This window comes from Natrix helvetica (assembly GCF_964273705.1).
Source record: "Natrix helvetica genome assembly, chromosome: 3".
NCBI lineage: Eukaryota > Metazoa > Chordata > Lepidosauria > Squamata > Natricidae > Natrix > Natrix helvetica.
In genome coordinates, this window is record NC_138549.1 from 88,349,361 (window position 1) to 88,369,797 (window position 20,437).

Sequence of the window (20,437 nt, forward strand, 5' to 3'; positions counted from 1 at the left end):
CATGTGATTAGATGTTATGAAAATGAAAAATAAAAAACTTTATAATAATAATTTAAAAAAGAATTAGAATAAGATAGTTGGAAAGGACCTTGGGAGGTCTTCTAATCCAACCCCCTGCTCAGGCAAGAAACCCTATACCAGTGATGGCGAAACTTTTTCACCTCAGGTGCCAAAAGCACAAGCATGCCCACCCCCATAACTAAATGCCCCCTGCATTAGGCCCTCTGTGCATGCGTGCGTGACAACCCCCACCCCGCTGCCCTGCACATGCATGGATGGCTTTCTTGAAGCCTGGCGAGGGTGAAAACAGCCCATTTTCTGACTTCCGGTGGGCTTGGTAGGTCCGTCTTCACCCTCCCCAGGCTGCAGAGGCTGGAAATGGCCCATTTTCTGATGTCTGGTTTGTGCATTGGGCCTTTTTTCACTCTCCAGAGGCTTCAGGGAAGCCTCCTGAAGCCTCTGGAGGAGGGCGAAAAACCGCCCAGCGCACAAACCGGAAGTTTGGGAACAGACTTCTGGGTTGCCCCTAGGGCCTTTTTTCTCCCTCTAGAGGCTTCAGGGAAGCATCCTGAAACCTCCGGAGGGAGAAAAATGGCCCAATGTGCAAACTGGAAGTCCATTCCTGAACTTTCGGTTTACGCATTGGTTTGTTTTTTGCCCTGTGGAGGCTTCAGGGAAGTCTCTGGAGGGTGAAAAACAGCTGAAAATGAAAGCTGAAATCAGCTGGCCAGCATGGGCGCTGGAGCTGACAGGGCAACTCCTTGTGTGCCCTAAGAAATGGCTCCGTGTACCACCTGTGGCACGCATGCCATAGGTTCGCCATCACGACCCTATACCATTTCAGACAAATGGTTGTCTAATCTCTTCCTAAAAACTTCCAGTGTTTGAGCATTCACAACTTCTGGAGGCAAGCTATTCCACTGATTCATTGTTCTAAATGTTAAGAAATGTCTTCTTAGTTCTGGGTTGCTTCTCTCCTTGATTAGTTTCCACCCATTGCTTCTTGTCCTGCCTTCAGATGTTTTGGAGAATAGCCCAACTCTCTCTTCTCTGTGGCAGCCACTGAGATATTGGAATACTGCTATCATGTCACCCCTAGCCCTTCTTTTCATTAAACTAGACATACCCAATTCCAGCAATTGTTCTTCATATGTTTTAGCCTCCAATTCCCTAATCATCTTTATTGCTCTTCTTGGCACTCTTTCTAAAGTCTCAACATCTTTTTTACATCGTGGTGACCAAAGCCATATTCCAAGCATGGTCTTACTAAAGCATTATAAAGTGGTATTAATCTTTCATGTTTTCTTGATTCTATTCCTTTTCCCCAGGACTAGCCAAGGATCTCTACTCAGCACTGGTTATTGGCTGGATTCTGCTATATCCAACAGTGAGAGGATTTGGTAATGATAGTTATGTGAATGCAATTTATGGATATCTTCCCCAATTTTTCTTCTGGCCCGAGTCCTACCCATCCTACTTCTTAAACCCAGATTATAAACTCTTTTTAAAGAAAAACTAGGTATCCACCTCTGCTTTAACTTCCTGGTAAATTGAAATGCCAGAAGATTATTTTTGTGGATTCAAACCTAAAAAGTCTTTCCTAGATTACATAATGTTACTGTTCTAACTTTACTGAAATAATGGTTGCTATAACAACATTTAAATTTTCGACACTTATACATACCATCCAATGTTCAGGGATTTCCAGCAATTTGTAACCATCTCAAACAACTAACATGGGTAATAATGTATCAAGCTCAGAAAAACAACATGCAAGAGCTACTATGTTTTTCAATTGTAGTTCTTGGCATATCATGAAAACATGGCCACTTCCTTAAAATACATGAATACTGTGCAAACATTTATCTGACCACTCAGTTCACAGAACAGAAATTTAGGAAATATGTCAGGCTTAAGCATGTGGATAATTAAAAGGATTTATCGCCTTTATCTCTAGGCAGGAGTTCCATATTTCCAATGCTGTATGAAACTCCATTACACAGCAAATGAAGAATTTTTAAAATAGCCATTGTGTTTGCAAGATATACTTAATTAGCAAATAACTAAGCATATTTTAATTAGCATTCTGGATGAATCTGACTCATGCAATTAATTTATGGTTCAGTGTATTATCGTAGGCAAAAGCAAAAAGGTTCTGAATACCTATTTTTTAACTCTGGATAAGCCAGTTCATGTGAATATAATCTTTTCTTCTAGGTCAATGCACTCTCTTAAATGTACAGGTTTCATGGGGCACTTAAAAATACAGGAATAACACCATTAATAAAGTTGACTAAGTTTGTAATGTATTGAACAGCAAATTCTCCAGTCAGAGGAAGAAATGCAGCTACTTGTTATGTGAATACATTATAGAATATTTAGTTCCCCCCATTGTTCAAAAAACACACAGGCTTAGTTCACACAGGGCACTAAGTCATGGTTTGTTTAATCCATGGTTGAATTCATACACAATATAGTTTAGTTAATGTGGTAACCCAATTGTGGATAGTTAATAGATATACAAAAAGCAACTGTTTAGTTGTATGTAAGACATAGAATATTAAGGCAAGTGATTAAAATGAACATGTGCACCTTACCTTTTCCCCCCAAGACTTTCTATAAAAATTCTTTTGAACTGGGAACCTAAATGATAAAGGAAGCTTGATTGAGCAGTAGGTTTTTTTTTTGTTAACTTGCAAATCCAGGTGGCTCTGATAATTGCTGAATTTACAGCAAATCCAGGAACATAAATTGTTTCAGCTGAGGATACTGACTAATTGTGTAAACTGCTATACTTGTCACTAAGACCAGCAAGGTTTTTTTAAAAAAAAATTCTACTCCTTCTCTCAAATATCTACTAAACAGCAAAGGTGATCTGGTCTTATAGCTGACTTTATTAGGTTATTTAGCCAGAGGCATTTCAAAATATTCATTGCAATTGTATCACTTCTTAGATTATTTGTAAAATTAAATCAGTTGGATGAGCTTATGCAACATAGTTGGCTAAAGTGTGGTTAGCCAGTTATGGTCTATTTTAAATTTGAATTTATTTCAGGATCATACTTTGACGAGTATATACTAATGACGCTACATTTTTTGGTTTTTTTGTTGGAAAGAGCACAAATGCTAAAAACTAACTACCAAACAAGAAATGGAAATATTCAGTTTAGTTTACATGTCACACATTTGCAAGTATTAGTGTCCCAGAGAAGGTGTGGGTCAACAGAACTACATGTACTGAAAAGGGTAAAGCAAGATTGTTTTTTTAGGCCAGTAGGTGGCACCCTAGGGAAGAATTCCTGTATTCATGGCAAAAAGAAAGCCCTACCTCTTTTAAAAGGCTAAAAAAGAAGAAAAGAAAGCTGTTCTAACTTTTCAAGCAATCTTAGTGGATAGGGAATTAATTGCCTGCCATAATTTTTTTTCTGATGATGGAATCTGAATTTAAGAATTATATTTTTCTCCAAATATTTGAGTATATTTGTTGGTCTTGGAAGTCAAATGCGAAAAAGGTGTCTTGTTGCTCAGTTGTTTGGTTTATTGGATTTAGCTGTGTGATTTCTTTGGAAGTAATAATAAATTCCTTTTAGGGATAAAGAAGGGGGTATTAATCTTTTCAGTGATTCTTGAATCTTTAAGTACTATTAGATGGGCCCCCATTAGATCCTACAAAATAGTAACAAAACCTACATTCTTTTCAGAGAGAGGGAGGGGGTGGGGGAGAGAAGAGGGAAGAGAGGGAAAGAGGGAGGGAGGGAGAGGGAGGGGGGCAGGTTTCTTTTAAACTCTTGGTTCTCCCATCAAACTGTTCCATGTAGAATATTTTTCCTTTTTATTAGTCTTTTTTTAAACATTAGGGAAGGCTATCAATTTCATAAATAAACAATCAAAACATTGGTTGGTTGAAAGGCTGATGTGGGTTTTATAAGGCAAGGCACTGTTAAACTTAGAAGGAGCTGGGAGTCATTTTCACGGTTTTCCCTTAATGCTCTATGCCAAAAACTGTCATGTGTCGTTCAGTGGTGGGTTCCAGATCCCGTTGCAACTGGTACGGTGCAATGGGGCCAGGCATCCACCACATGAACGTGCGCAGCACGTGCATGCATACTTACTGCCCGTGACGCCTCCGTGATGCCTCTGCGACGCTCCAGCTGCTTGGCGGAGGGTTGCACAGGCGGCTTACACTCCGTGAGCGTAAGCCCCGAAAACTTCAAATACAGATAAGGAGCGTGGGCAGGTGGGTGGTCCCTCCAGAGCAGCATACCAGAACGGTACCTGGTGCTCCCGTCAGGCACCGGTACCTCCGTACTGGGGCATACCAGTCATAACCCACCACTGGTGTCATTCCACCCCCCCCAAAAAAACTGCACTGATTTGACTATAAATTTTTACACTTTGCTCTAATAACAGAGCTCCAGGAGATGAAACTTCCCTCAGGACTGGAGATGTCCTGATGAGGAAATCCTCCTAAGCATCTCCTTGCTGTTATTTCTTTTTTAAAATAACACTACAGTCCAGTGGTGGGATTCAAATAATTTAACAACTGGTTCTCTGCCCTAATGACCAGCTGGGTAGGCATGGCTCAGGGGTCATGTGACTGTGTGGGTGTGGCCAACTCAACGTCACTCACGCCTTAGCTGTTACAATGTAATAAGCGTTAACCAGAGAGACAGTAAGCAGGGAAATAAACATTAGGCTAAAAACTACACCAGAATGATTCCTTCCTACCTTTCTTACAAGATTAGCCCTGTAAAGTGGAAAAAAACAAAATAAGATTTCTTCCAAAAACCAGTTCTCCGAACTATTTAGAAAGTTAACAACCGGTTCACCCAAATAAGTGCAAACTGGCTGAATCCCACCACTGCTACAGTCCTACAAGAGGGGGAAAAATTGCAATAGGAATGCCAGCTTTACATTTCAGAGACCTTACAGAAAAGGATATTTTGCATGGTTAGACTGGAGCAGCCTGATTCTAATGAAGATGGGGCTATTCCTTTCTAATAGTTGAAATCCTACTCAAAGTGCAAAAGTCTTATAAAATATTTGACTAGGCATCCTTAGATTAGGGGTGGGTAATCTGTGATATCTGTAGAACTTTTTAGGATGGGAGTTGGTGTCAAACAACATCTGAAGGCCACTGTTGGCCATCCCAAAAGCTGAAGCATGGAGACTTAGGCAAACCTTAATAGTAGTTGTCTTCTTAGTTTCCAAGTTCATCCTCTTTATCACTAAGATAAATTGTAGCAAATGTTTTATTTTCTTATTATAGGGAGTAGTTCTTGTCTTATAACTATTTGTTTAGTGACCATTCAAAGTTATAAAAGTTATTGAAAAAAGTTACTAGATACTGTTTTTCACACTTAAACTGTTGCAACACCCCCGTGGTTCATAATTCAGACACTTGACAACTGGTTCATATTTATGATGGTGGCAGCATCCTAGAGTCATGTGATAACTTTTTACTTGTAAAGTCAATGGGAAAGCCAGATTCACTTTACAATTGTAACTATACTAACTTAACTGCAAGAAAGGTCATAAAGTGGGGCAAAACTCACTTAACTATTGTCTCGCTTAGCATCATAAATTTGGGGGTCAATTATGGTCCTAAGTTGAGTATTGTGTCCACCCTGGATAATAATGGTATTCTTGGTAGACAGGAAACTCCGAGTTCATGTATTGGAACTTTGCTTTTTCAACCAGCAGAATTGAGAAGAAAAGTGAAAACCAGCAAAATAATTAATTGATTTGGACCCAGCTTTTGGAGCACATTTTTAAATAGAGTGGCACAAGTGAAGGAGAGAGAGAGAGAGAGGGAGGGAGACACTTAACAAAAGACTTTTAACTTGTTAAAACAAAGTTTTCTTGGTCTCTGGCGGGGAGGAAGGAAGGAAACAAGAATAAACAGCTTCAAGAATTTTAATAGCGATAATTAAGTTATAGTAACAATGAGGAGTTTGGTGTAATCTAAGCTATGGCGCTCCAAGTTTCTACTTAACAGCAGAAATTTTGGGCTCAATTGTGGTCATACATCGAGCACTACATGTACCGACTTTCCAGAATTCCTGAAATTATTCTGTTTATATAATTTGTGTTGAACATATTCATTTTCTGATTATCCCATTTCAACAGAAACCTCCCTATTTACATCCGAAATAGTTTTCTCCAAATGAATTATCTGCACACTTACAAAGAAAGATAAATTTGGCACATATCTATACAATTAGTTGTAAAATGCCTTTCAATTTAGTCATTTTCTGCACCAAGGCTGCCAATTTAAAACCCTTTCATTGGTTCTTAGGAACACAATGCTGTGTTTTATCAGGCTTTTGGAGAAAGCATTTCCTAATCCTAGATCCGTGATGGTGAACCTATGGCACCTGTGCCACAGGTGGCAGGCAGAGCCCTCTCTGCAGGCACACAAGTTGTCACCCCAGCTCAGCTCCACTGTGCATGCGTTTGTGCCTCCCACCGGCCAGCTGATTTTCAGGTCTTCACCACGCATGCATGGGAGGTGGAGTGCATGCGGGAGATGTGCATGCGTGTGGGCAGGGGTGGGGGCACGGTCCCCCACGCGGCACGTTTTTTCTCCCAGGACCCTTCAGGGAGGCTACTAGGCCCAAAATGGGTGTGTGGGGTGGTGCGGGTGTGTGTCTTGCAGGGTGGCCCCTTAGTGGCCTGTTTTTTCTCCCAGGAGGCTGCAGGGATTCCTACTAGGCCCAAAAAGGGGGCATCGGGGGGTGTCTCATGCACATGTCCGAGGGGAGTCATGTGCGCATGCGGGGCGTGGAGCACAGGGGCACGTGCGCATACACAGGGATGCGGGAGTAGCAGGGGGTTGCACACGCATTTCATCATGCATTTCGGCACACAAAGACAAAACGATTAGCCATCACTGTCCTAAATTAATAGAGATACTTTTTTTTTTTTTTGGAAATTTTGTTGTTATAGTTCTATTGGTATTAGGAAGGTCTTTCGTTAAGTGTGCTTTCACTATTGCTGTATTTTTATAGTAGAAATAGTTTTCACCTCTTCAAAGCCTGCCCAGTTCATTTTTAAAATATCAGATAACTCTTCATCCCAAATTTTCCTTAGTCATTGTTTTCCTTCCTCTCGTAAATATTGCTCACGTTATGAGATTGATATATTTCATGTATTTTTTTTAGTTGCCCTTTGAGATTTTAGTCTTTTTCTTTCTGTTCTTAACGTCTGGATTATTGTTTCCTTTGAACATGCTATTTCCTGTTTAGACATTTGGTGTCACTTATCCCCAGTTATATGAAATTTGCAAACATTTAATTCTAATTACGTCTGCAATGCTACTTCCAGCTTTCCACCAGTAGATGTCAGCTCATCACTGGATTTGATTTATTCTGAAGCTCATTAATATGAATGAATCAGTGGTGGTATACAGCTTCAAAATGATTTGGAAGAACTGGTTTGGAGCACAGCACTTCTTGATTGCCATTAATGTAGCTTAACTCCCCCCCCCCCCCCCAGGTTCTGGAATTGCTGAAAAAGTTGCCCCTGCTATAAAACAAGTGCATTCTCTTAAAATAGCAGCAGTTTTTTGTTAAATGTATTCAAAGGAAACCTGACTAAAGTTGAGTTACATTAAGAAACAACAGAAATGTGATGAGCTAGTCCAAAGCATTTCTGAGTCATTTTCATAGTATACACAACCCTAGGAATCAGCTACTTCACCATAAATAACAGAAATATCAAGGAAATAAGTAATGACTATGCTATAATTTTAAAACTATAGTTAACCATATAAACTACGGTTATAAATTGTATGAATTTTATTCGTAATTGAGAGCTGGTTTGGTGTAGTGATTAAGGCTTCAATCTAGAAACTGGGAAATCGTGAATTCTAGTCCTGCCTTAGGCATGAAGCCAGCTGGGTGACCTTGGGCCAGTTATTCTCTCTCAGCCCTAGGAAGGAAGCAATGGCAAACCACTTCTGCAGGGACTTGTCCAGGTAGCCTCTAAGAATTAGACATTTGATTCAAAGAAAATAACAATTGGTAGTACAAAAAATAAATAAAATCAGGAGTCATTTATACAGTATAAGGATTGTAGCAGTGATTATGCAGGACAGATAGAAGATTAGCAGAGCAAATCCACAAATACCAACAGCTTCAGATGAAGAGGTGTCTGCCATAGATCACAGCTTTTCTTTAGCCCTGTGAGAGCTGCTCCTCTAAATTTGCTTTCTTTTCTACAGGTGGAGTGCCTTTCACATCTAAAGGCATTCACATCTGGAATGTCACCTTAAGGCTCTGAAACACTTTGGATGTTATATGGGGAGTCCTTAACTTACTACCATAACTGAGCCCAAAATTTATGTTGTTCAGTGAGACATTTGCTAAGTGGGTTTTGTGCCCCATTTTACGATTTTTCTTGCCACAGTTGTTGAGTGAATCACTGCCTTTGTTAAGTTAGTGACCAAGTTGCTAAGTGAATCTGGTTTCCCCATTGACAGGAGGTCGCAAAAAGCGATCTCATGACTCTGGGGACACTGCAGCCAAGTGAGTCAGGGATCAAGCATAGGCATGTAAATCATGTGACCACGGGGATGCTACAATGGTCGCAAGTGTGAAAAACGGTCGTAAGTCACTTTTTTCAGTGATGTAACTTTGAATGGTTACTAAATGAACTGTTGTAAGTTGAGGACTACCTAGACTAACATGGGTACTACTAGCTTTTCTTTTCTTTCTTTTCTTTTTAATTGGGACAATAGACGATTCTGATTCAGATATTCTTTTGGGAATACTAATGCTGCAGTATTCCCACAAGCCAATATGTCCATAATCTTCATCTTTTTGCTCAAGGAAAAAAAAAATTAACACATTTTGTCAGCAGAGATCTCCACTAATATACTTGCTCATCATTCCTTAAACTGAAGGAAGCGACATTCAGGAAGTGGATGGCTGTAGAAAGTAAGAATGCTGCAAGCTTGCTGAATCTGATGTGAAATTGGGGTGAGGACAGGATCTGCATTTCTCTGCATGTTCAAAACGGTGGACTGCTCAGAACTGGGTGCCAAAGCAGTGAATGTATGAACCTGACTACCATGAATAACAAATTCAGATGTGTGTCAGCCTGAAATCCTAGTTAATGAGAATGTAGATAAATGAGGTGGGTACAGCATCAAAGTTAAAATCCCCCAAACCTTGAGGTTTGCACAATGTATGAATTCAGTTTTAACACAGCTTGATGTTCTAGGTATCTGAAAGTTTAAAAAAAATCAATGTTCTTGTCTTTAATAGATCACTATTAAATGTTCTTGTCTTTAATAGATCACTAGCTTCTTAGATATGGTGTCTTAGTACAAATTTTCTACTGCATAAAGCTGATTATAACATTTATTTATTTATATTTCATATTTCTAAACTGCCCATCTTCCTCAAAGAAGGGGGCCTGAGCAGTTTTTTACATCACAAAACATTATACTGATTAAATAGAAATTTGATAGATAAGAGCAAATAATATATAAATAAATGTTGCCCAGAATAAATGCTTGGGTAGCCCGAAAGCTGCATTACTTCAGTACAAAATGGGCTTTGTTTGCTGTTTGCTGCCCCTTTCACCATAGTGAACAAAAATAAAATGGAAACCACAATATAAAAACCTTAAAAAGCATACAATGCAATTCCCTCGCAATGGATTTTTTTTTCAAGAAACCTTGCAGTGATATACAGAAGGCTCTACTTAAAAGAGAAATAATATCCAGTTAGGCAGCAGCTGAGATAAAAGGAAAAGACCTATAGTTGAGACCATGGTGAAGAAATGAATAATAGTCTATTTGCATAGTGGAAAAATACATTACATTCATACTATTACTTTTGATACTGCTAATCCTGGCAGGGTTGAATTCTTTTGCCCAGAATCATCTTTCACTTTGTAATATATTGACTTACCCCTTAGAAGTAGTAGCAGTAATAGTAGTAGTAGCTAGCACCATGAGATGTTCAATGGCTGAAGAGATCTTAGAAAGAAAACCCCACTGTGTAGGAGGTCTTGGATATCTAGTGAAATCCTTGATGGGATAATATTTTGCTTCAGAATAGTTGCATGGATGAACCTTCACCTTGATGTCTCCCTCAGAGACTGTCTCCCCGTTGTGCTATTTTTTTTCTTCGTTTCAGGGCCTTTTCTTAACCAAAACAACCATTCAAAGGACACATTGCCGGAGATAACAATTTTTCCCTACTCTGAGAAGCAAAGTTGTATCATTCTTTTCACCCTTCCCATATTTATCCATTGGTGACTGCTTTCTGTTTGTCAGTACCTAGTGCTAGACACCCATTGCTAGGATATTTTAAATATAAATACCAAGAAATGAGATGAAGTTTTGAATGAAAGTATATTGCAGTTGCCGCCATGCTTGAAATGTTTATCTTGCATCTTCAGGATTTGATTGGTTTAGGTGAGCCAGGTTTTTGGTGAGCCACAACACAGGTATGGAATGGTGAGTTGCTAGAAGGTGGTATGGTTAACAAACCCTCTTTGCAGATTTTGTTTAGTGCCAAGAAGTGTTTGTTCATTGTCAAGCTGTCACACTCATTGACTGGGGTCACCCAATATGCTAAGCTCAAATGGTATTGGTTTCCTTTTGGTGCAGGCTATTGTGTGAACCCAGGCACTAGCATTGGCAAAACCTGCTTTATAACTTAATAGGATAGGTGATCCCATCCTGTTGTGATTTGTTTAACAAACCATGATGAAGTAATATGTGTGAAGGGAGAACCAATGACTGGATTTACATGCTGCAGTGAAAATTATATCAAGGCTTGGCTGGGATTTTCCATTTGGAAGATTTTTCTTGGTTTTATTATTTTCTTCCACTACATGAAGCCTATTTTAAAGCCTATGCAACATTTTTCATGTTTTGCTGTCTCTAGGGATGAAAAAGTACAATACCCCATATTGTATATTTATGGATAATATTGCCATTTATGGACAGTGCCGTGAAGAGACTGAGTTAGCCCACACAATTTATTTCCGTATTAGTGCTTGACTTCAGTTGGGATGCTGGGCAAAGATAAAGAGCACTTCTGTTTAGTGAAATACTTTTGATGCTTTTTTATCTACAGCACTGTTGTTTATTAGTCTTGTTTGTCTACATTGGGTCAAGCTACAAGAGAATGAACAAATGCAGAGCGTAGTTTCCTGCTTATTAAGAAATGAAGTTAAGCAGGATTGGATTTACCATGGTTAATAGCTCAGATCGCTTACTTAACACTGGTATTTTGAATGCCCAATTTTCACTTTTAATTAAAACAAATGAAGGCAGGCATCACATTTGTCAAGTCTATTCCTGAGATAAAATATTAACAAACAGTTACATTTTTGGATAAATACAGCATTCAATGTTTTTTTTTTTACTGTGTCCAAGGGGTAGGAGAGACATTGTGTTTGGTTTGTTTGCTTTCTCCTTAGAAAATATTTTTTACAATTCTTACGATGTCAGCTTTTAGAGACTGGTGGTTTTTCAATTGTTTATACCATGGGTCCACAAACTATGGCCCGCGGGCTGCATGCATCCCGCTGAAGACATTAATCCAGCCCGCGCAGGACCACAAGGCTGCCCCACCCACATCGTCCTGCCCACCCTTCGGCCGAGCGCAGGACTTACCTTTGCGAGCCAGGCGGGCTGGAACTGAAAGGTAAGGCCAACAATTTTGGCCTGCAGAGACATTCTGGAGGTGGGGGAGGTGAAAAAGGGGGCGCACAGACACCTCAGGAGGCCAAAAACCAGGCGAAAATAGCCCGTTTTTCACCTCCCCAGCCTCCAGAAGATAGATAAAGAGAGATAGACAGAGAGAGAGAAAGAGAGAAAGAAAGAAAGAAAGAAAGAAAGAAAGAAAGAAAGAAAGAAAGAAAGAAAGAGACAGAGAGGGAGGGAGGGAGAGAGAGGGAAAGAGGGAGAGATGTATTAATTCATTTCTCAAGCTCCTTGGGGCTGAGAAGAATTGCTGCAAAACTGAGTTTCCTGAAGTGGAGCATTAGACTCCTAAACAACTGAAAAAACGATCTGGTAAAAAGAAAAGGCAACCAAAAGCAAATAAAACATCCATAGGAGCAAAACAAATTAAAGTTTAATTTGTGTGCCTTGTCAGATGGACTGTTAAATTGGTCACACCCACCTAGTCACATGACCTAGCCATGCCACCCAGTCACATGCTCACCTAGCCACACACCCCCTTGCCGCCCTCCCCCCCCCAACGGTCTGAGGGACCGTGAATTGGTCCCCTGTTTAAAAAGTTTGAGGATCCCTGGGTTATACAAACAGCAATTTTGTGGATAGGTGCTTAGTTTCCAAACTAAACACCCACAGTACTCCTCAAATTACAACCATTTGTTTAGAGACCACTTAAAGTTAAAATGGCATTGAAAAATTGACTTACAATCGATCCTCACACTTATGACCTCATGGTCAGGTGGTCAAAATTTGGGCACTGGGCAACCAGCATGTCTTTATGACAATTGCACTATCCCAAGGTCATTTGATCTCTAATTATGACCTTCCTTCTTGTCAAGCAAAGTGAATGAAGAAAAATGGATTTACTTGAAGACCATGTGATTCATTTCAAAACCGGAGTGATTCACTTAATGACCATGGCAAAATAAAGGTCTTAAAATTGGGCACTACTCACTTAACTGACTTAAAAGCAATGGAAGTCCAAACTGTGGTTGTAAGTTGAGGCCTACCTATATTTTAGGTAGAATTGAACACCTAAGGCCATTTTTAGCTCAACAACTTCAGCCAGTGCCAGATGTTGAGGGGATACACTTCCTAGCAGCCAAAGGGATGGTTTTTTTAAAATACAGAGGCACGTTTAACTCATTCAGAAAAACGTTGAGCCACATAGACAAAGGAAGAAGGGGCTCTCCTCTACCAGTTTTAATGACATGGTTGGGAATTTGGGGGAAAAGCCTTATCCATCAGATCCTATTAGAAATGGTCAGGGCAGGGGTGGATTCTGGCAGGCACTACTGCCGGTTTGCTCATGCGCAGAAGCGAAAAACAAGAGGGCGGCGCCTACAGCCCGCCCGGAGAACCAGTTCGGGGGCGTGGCAAGCCTGAGTCTCTGCCAGTTCCAGAGACCCAGGCCGCCAAACCACTACCGGTTCAGGCCGAACCGGTTAGCAAAACTATGAGCAATTGCTGTCTCAAGGCCCAAAACAGCAGCAGCATCAAAACAGCTTCTCCTGCCTTATGGAGTTGTTGGCTCAGTGCACATTTTCTTGGGACCAGGAAGGCTGATAGTCCAACCAAATTGGAAGCACATTTGCTTCAGGACTGGGGAACTGATTTCACCCACTGAAGTCAAGAGATAGACCAGGTTTTGAGAAATGCTGCTTTATGGGGGCTCCCACGGGAACCGGCACCCGTTTCCCAATTCAGAGAAAGCCCCTCAGTGAATGGTGGGAGAGGCTTGGAAGCCCACGCTCTTTGGGCTAGATACCCCCCCACCCCACCCCATCTCTGCTGTGGCTAGTTGCCAAGATCCTTCCAGTATAGTCTTGCTTCTTAACCAGGTGACTAGTGTTATTTTTAAAGCTGTAGAAGCACCTTGGGCTACATACAGATTTTTCTCTTGTTAATGATATGCTGGTGTATGATTGAACTCTGTTCATTGGAGAAAGAAAAGAATAAGCCCAAGCTTGGCATGCCTGATCTTGTAACATCTTCAGAACGGAGATCTTTGGGGCAAGTCTTCTAGGTCAGCATGCCAAGGACAACTTGTGGCTCTTCAATAAGACAATAGTTACCACTGAAAGCATATGTCGAATTTTTTTTCCCCTCAGTCTAATTTTCTCTGACTTGCACTTAAGTATTTGAGTAAAAGAAACTGGAAGAGGCAAAAATAACATTGGAAGGAAGAGCAATTTCTGAATGATAGTTGTCAAGTTCAGTGTCAAGTTTAGGGCTCAAAATGTAAGAACTTAGTAATGTCTTTATATAAGATCAATTAGATCAACAATTCTCTCCCCTCCTATTATGCATGCTGACTTTCCTGTGTAAGAAGCTGCCTTAGTACAAATCAGGCTTTTAAATCCCTCTCTCATAACAATGACCCATGAATCATCTGCAGTTGTGTCTAATTTGTGTCCTCAGCATCCAAGATTATGTCACAAAAATCATGGAAAAAGGATATCAATAATTCCTTTTTTAAAATTTATTTTTAACTTATTCACAAGTATGGATAGAAATGGACAAAGAAAGCCTCTACAACAGGGGTTCTCAACCTTCCCAATGCTGCAACCCTTTAATACAGTTCCACATGTTGTGGTGACCCCCAACCATCAAACTGGTGTCTCGGTTACTAAGACCATCGAAAATACGTGTTTTCCGATGGTCTTAGGTGACCCCTGTGAAAGGGTCGTTCGACTCCCAAAGGGGTCCCGACCCACAGGTTGAGAACCACTGCTCTAGAAGGAGAAATACAAGACTGAATTTTGGAGCAGAGGTGGTTAGGTGGTTGGAAAGCTTTTTAAGGATAAAATAGAGAATGATTTATCTTCCAGAGGCTTTCTGTTTCCATTCAACTCTTAAAACTGCCCAATATTGTTTCTGCCTCATTCTTTGGTGTCACTCTCCATTTTTTAGTGATGACCCTTGGGCTTGTCATCTGGTTGAGAGAAATTACAGTTGCCCAAGAGAAAATCTACACCAGGATTACATGTTCCATTTTAGGTGCAGGCCCCAGAGCCCTTTCTCAAATCAGTATCAAGTCACACATTTAAAAATGTGACAGAATTGGGGAATTATTAAATACCCGGGGAGTTATTGTATGAACACGATTTATTTCAGTGCTATTTTCTTTGACAATACCTCATAGTATGTTTGTTGAAGTTTTATTTCACTTGGCCGCAGTGGAAATATAGAAAAAGGTAGTTTTCTTTGTTTCTGAGGCTGGAAAAATATGTCAGAAACCTTCCTGTGGTCAAATGTTTTTGTGATCCCTCCCATTTCATACTTCTCTGCCCCCTGATCTGTAGTTAATTTTATCTTCTGATGACTTGTGGTTGCAATGAATTAAAGAGTGTGGTAGACCTTCTTTCATCTTGACCATCACTTTGCAAATCTCTTTTATGGGAGATTTGGGCCTGTTCCTTTTTCTGGTCAAGGCCAAATTACTCTCATTATATGTTAATTGTGTGGTTTTCAGATGCATCGTTGGGTTTCTAAATTAAAGTCTTAAGCAAGAAAGAGAAATTCTCACTGAAGCAGATTAGGGTCTAACTTAACCATCTTCTGCCAAAGTCCTGATGAAGCAAAGAAAACTCCTATATGCTGCAATTAACAGCAGACCATGAATTTTTAATGTTTACATCTAAGGTGTTTTGTCTATGTTTGTTGAAATTACAGCTGAGGAAAGAAGAGTCAAACTTCATTTCTTTATGCCACGTGGTTCCAATGAAATCTGCTCTCCCCCTTTATATACGTACATTAAAATAAAAACTTAATTGGGCTGTTCACTATATTGCATCTGCAGAAAGCCATAATTTTCTCAGAACAAAATGTGTTGTGATGTCATAACACAGCTCTGTCCATCATCTACTTACATTCAGTGCTGTGATGCAGAAACAAAATGTAGAATTTGCATCACAACATTGCAACCAACATTTTGTCAGTTTCCTTTTGCTCCTCCCTATGGATGCTAATGGACCTAATATGTTATATCCTGGTAATTATGTTAATATGGATTCTCTAAGGTCCTGATCTTGTTAGCTTCACTCTCCAAAACATACAACAACAACAAACCTTGTTCAAGCCATTAAGTCTGGGTTTGCACATCACACTTAACTAGTTTCCTGAACAAGACATAGTGGCTGCATTTATACTATGCTGCACCAGAAATCATGGTTTATGATTATGATTAAACCCACAAAGATTTAAACACTTTAAGCTGCTCAGAGTTGTCTTGGAGAGAGAGATAGGCAATATATAAGTGTAATAAAGAAATAAGCTAGAAGCAAACCAGTCATGGCTTAGCATCATCAATAAACACAGCTTAATAGTCTAAAGCTAGAAACTTCAGACCATTAAATTGTGTATAACTTCTCAAGCCTAATAGTACATCTTATTCTCAGTGCATATCTCTGTGAGAATCTATATCAACTGCAGAGAAATGGTTAGAAATTGCATGGATATCTTTATATTAAGCAGCTAACATAGATTCTTAAACCTATGTTTGATCTAAGGATGCAGGACTCTGTTCTTACCTTTAGACTGCCTTAATTTTGAAGTTTGTATCTGTAGGACTTCTGTGGGAGATCACAGGGAGAAAATGCCCTGTTGTTATATTGAATTGTGATGTCACTAGTATTGGTGTTATGACCCAAATCAGAGATAGCTCCATGGATGACTGTTGTGATAATCATAATCACAGGTCTAAGTCATTTGTCTTGTGGTTCTGAATTTCCTAGGCCAGTGTTTCTCAACCTTGGCAGCTTGAAGATATGTGAACTTCAACTTCCAGAATTCCCCAGCCAGCTGGAGAATTCTGGGAGTTAAAAGTCCACACATCTTCAAATTGCCAAGGTTGAGAAATGCTGTCCTAGATTAAGAAAGGCTGCTGACTTTTCTCTGTGAGAAGGACAGAAATAATGAATAACCAGATTTTAAATTGCCATGTTTTGTCACAGCACAAGATGGTTCTCTCTCTCAAGATCCTTGCTGAAAGCAATCCAAAAGAATACAGTTACAAAATGACACATTTCTTCTTTTATATATTATTTCTCTCTCCTTCCCTCCCCCTCCACCCCCCTCTCTCCAATGACAAAGAATCTCATCCAGGTCATGAATCTGAATTGTTTGTTAGAATTAGAAGAGAACTTGTGAGCATTCATATATTGTGAGATCAGCTCTTGTCTTTTTTTAAAAAAAATCCATCTCTAGACGGACCAACCTCTAATTTCATAGTTTCTTTGTCCTTGCAGTTATATCTGCTAGTCCATGACCTCCTGCTTCTTCCACAGCTTAAGAGCTTTGCTAAATCAGAATAAAAATATGTCCAGAGCGATTTCCTTTTCCCAATTATCCAAATGTTGTGTGATTATCTCCTGCTTAAACCTTGCCTGCAACCTTGCCATTTCTTAGTGGCGCCAAATAAAGAATGTTATAATGTAAATAACTTGTGTAGACAGAGACTGTCCTGATTATGCTAAGTCAAGGTTTGCTTAATCATAATTTTCTGGGTTATCATAATTGATTACTCATTCAACTCACTAAACAAGCAAACTATGTTATAGCCTAAGGCAGTGTTTCTCAACCTTGGCAAATTTAAGAGATATGGATTTCAGTTCCCAGAATTTCCCAGTCAGCATGAGGTTCTCAGAATTACCCAGTATGCTGGCTAGGGAATTCTGGGAGTCCACATATCTTAAGGTTGCTAAGGTTGAGATTGCTGATTTATGTCTATAGGCGTAGTTTTGGAATATAAGCCCTATAAGCCTTCACCCACCTACCCACCCCTGATCTCTCCTTCATAAATAAAATGGCTTTAGTTGGCTTGAAACAAATCAGAGGATCTACTTGTTTCTGAAAATGGTTTCTGAAAATAAAAATAAAAGTACAGGCTGGGCAAAGCACCGTGCTCCAGTTTGAAAAAAGAGAGGTAAAAGTTGTAGTGAATGTTTTTCCCAAATGAGATAATTTGAAATATACATTTTAATTCATTGATGTTAATATACTAATGATAAAGCTGTTCCTATGTTCATTCGGATACAATTGGTACATTGTATGATACAGGGTATTGATTAGCCTCCAACTCCAACCACATTTGTGCTTCCTCTCTGTTGTGTTGGAATCCTGAAAAATGGAATTAATTCATAATCTGACTTTGGTCCATGGACTTCTTGTCCTTCCACGTTTTGTCCTGAATTTCCTTCTGGTCTAGTCTGTTTCCTTCTTTCTTAGGACACTTATAAAGTATGAGCTTTGCATTTTGGGTTCTATTCTGGTTTTAAAATAAGTATCTCATCTTTAAGTGTGCAGGCAGCAAGTAATATGAAAGACTTGTTCCCCAGACCTCAAACAGCTGATAGACAGGACTGCTTTGGAGGACTGATTAGATTGGAAATCATGTAATACTGTACATTTCTGCTGTACATTTCCACCCCAAACCACCCCAACGAGGCTGTCGAGGTGATGACCCGGTGTTTGGAAGCCGTCGGGGTCTGGATGGGGGACAACAGACTCAAACTCAACCCCTCCAAGACTGAGTGGCTATGGCTACCGGCACCCCGGTTCAGCCAGTTGATTCCATCACTGGCCATAGGGGGCGAGCAATTGCCCCCTGTGGAAAGGGCGGACAATTTGGGCGTCCTCCTAGATGCCCGGCTGTCAATGGATGACCATGTGGCAGCCGTGGCAAGGGGGGCGTTCCACCAGGTCCGCCTGCTGCGCCAATTGCGCCCCCTACTGGACCGGGATGCCCTACGCACGGTCACTCATGCACTGGTGACGTCTCGGCTGGACTACTGCAACGCCCTCTACATGGGGCTTCCCTTGGGACACGCCCGAAGACTGCAGCTAGTCCAGAACGCAGCCGCGCGGGCTATTATGGGGAGTACTAGGTACTCCCACGTAACACTGCTCCTGCACGAGCTGCACTGGCTGCCTGTGATCTTTTGGGTGCGTTTCAAGGTGTTAATTACCATCTTTAAAGCGCTCCATGGCACAGGACCTAGTTACTTGCGGGATCGCATCCTACCACATACTTCCCTGCGACCAATTCGCTCTCACAGGGAGGGACTCCTCCTGGTGCCGTCCACTAAGCAATGCCAACGGGCGGCACCTAGGGGTAGAGCCTTCTCTGTGATGGGCCCAACCCTCTGGAATGACCTCCCCCCCGATATCAGAACCACCACCGACTTCCGCTCCTTCCGACAAAAACTGAAGACTCACCTGTTCCGTTTAGCCGGCTTGGCCCATTCATAGTCCTATTTCACCTCCTGGCAGATATTTTTAATTGGGTATTTTTAGGGGTTATTTTTAAACATTGTTTTAAACTACTTTACTTGGGTACAGTCTTTTATAGCCTCCTCTTTTAGGCACTTAGTATTTAACTATGTTTGTATTTTTATGTATTTATGTGTTTTAATCTGACTGTACACCGCCCCGAGTCCCTTTTGGGAGAGGGGGCGGTATAAAAGTCCAAAATAAAGTAAAGTAAAGTAAAGTAAAGTAATGTCTATGGCAGGGGTGTCCAAACTTGGGAACTTTAAGACTTGTGGACTTCAACTCCTAGAATTCCCCAGCCAGCCATGCTGGCTGGGGAATTCTGGGAGTTGAAGTCCACAAGTCTTAAAGTTCCCAAGTTTGGACACCCCTGGTCTATGGCAACTCTTGATGTTCTTCTTCTGTTCTTCCTTAGTTTCCCTCCTTTCCTTATTGCAAGACCAACCGGATTTCACGCGTTGTAGTCCCAAAATGCTTCAGTATTTTTGCAAGTGTTTATTTATTAATTAAATGTACATAGTCACCCAATTCATACACAAGTGACCCCAGGGGACTTGCAACATTTAAAAATCCATCATGTAATAAAACAATTTTAAAAAAAACCCTATCCCCCCACCTCTATGGCAGCAACAATACAATTAGATTAGCCCACAGGTGTCAAATTCGATCACATCATGTAACATCACTTGACATAGTGTGACATTTTATGCCTTTGCAGAGGTGAGCATGGCCTGTGTGTGACACCTCTGGTCCGTGGGCTGCCAGTTTGACGCCCTTGGATTAGCCCCTTGCTCAGCTCCATTCCATTTATGGTCCCCAGGCCACATTTTTAGGGCTTTTTGGCAAAGGAGCTGGGTGGGAGCCAACCATACCTGGGCTGGAATGAAGTTTAATAAAGAAGGGGACACTACCGAGAAGGTGCTTTTTTGTGGTCCCACCAGATGACACTCCCTAATTGATGGGACCCATAACATGCTCTGCCTCCTTGCCCTGATGAGCCAGGTGGGGTAATAGAGGAGAGGCAGTTCCAAGTATTGCTTTTGGGTGCCAAAAGATACAACTCTAAAGGCATCCAACCTAACAAACTCATCTTAATACCCCAAAAAGGTTGTTTCATGCCTGCCTTCCCCATCCTGCTGCCCTCCAACATTTAGGACAATAATTCCCAATTATCCTCAGTTTTATGCCACTACCTAAAGAAGAAGAAAGACAACAGGTGAAGGATCTTATGTGACTAAGTTTAATGTAACTTAGTGTAAGCAATTTTAGATATGCATCAAGCTGGATAATCTTCCGCTTTGGACGGAAAAAAATGAAGGGTATTGATTAGTTATTTCAGTCTCAGCAGAGGCTTCTTCAATCCACTTGCATCACTGTAAGTTAATACTACTGGAACAAATGCTGATCCTTATTTACAGATACCCCCCCCCCCCCATAAATTGAATGCTGGCTAAGAGAACA

General features: G+C 40.6%; 1 protein-coding gene across 2 annotated transcripts in view; it reads right to left on the reverse strand.

Annotated features, from left to right (window-relative positions):
* BRDT (bromodomain testis associated) overlaps positions 1–16,256 on the reverse strand; it is a 53,713-nt gene extending 37,457 nt beyond the window's left edge. The window contains exon 1 of one of the 2 annotated variants that reach the window (XM_081949300.1): positions 16,237–16,256. The gene's annotated coding sequence lies outside the window, so the exon portion shown is untranslated. Of the gene's footprint in view, positions 1–2,597; positions 2,751–16,236 lie in introns of those variants that run through there. The other variant, XM_081949299.1, reaches the window with a different exon arrangement.
* Between the last annotated feature and the right edge of the window lie 4,181 nt (positions 16,257–20,437).